This window comes from Eimeria mitis, genomic scaffold (assembly GCF_000499745.2).
Source record: "Eimeria mitis Houghton genomic scaffold, Emh_scaff1831, whole genome shotgun sequence".
Taxonomy (NCBI): domain Eukaryota; phylum Apicomplexa; class Conoidasida; order Eucoccidiorida; family Eimeriidae; genus Eimeria; species Eimeria mitis.
In genome coordinates this window covers 7,694-8,018 of record NW_013570153.1, presented here as the reverse complement: position 1 = coordinate 8,018, position 325 = coordinate 7,694, and the positions used below count along the sequence as shown (strand labels likewise).

Genomic DNA, 325 nt, shown 5'->3' with positions numbered 1-325 from the left:
ACCGCCATGCTTCTGGTATCTAACAAAGTCAAAGAAAGCAGGATTAGTAGTTTTGTTGATAGCAGCAGCAGCAGCACCACCAGCAGCAGCAGCACAGCAGCAACACCACAACCAGCAGCAGCACAGCAACACCACCACCACCAAAACCACCACCAGCAGCAGCAGCAGCAGCAGCAGCAGCAGCAGCAGCAGCAGCAGCAGCTTACCCCCATGCTTCTGGTATCTAACAAAGTCAAAGAAAGCAGGATTAGTAGTTTTGTTGATAGCAGCAGCAACACCACCAGCAGCAGCAGCACAGCAGCAACACCACAACCACCAAAACCAG

The 325-nt window shown here is 52.3% G+C and overlaps 1 protein-coding gene across 1 annotated transcript in view; it reads right to left on the bottom strand.

Annotated features, from left to right (window-relative positions):
- EMH_0044280 (uncharacterized protein) overlaps nt 1-325 on the bottom strand; it is a gene marked incomplete at both ends in the record, with an annotated part of 3,816 nt that overhangs the window by 2,949 nt on the left and 542 nt on the right. The window lies entirely within an intron of this gene.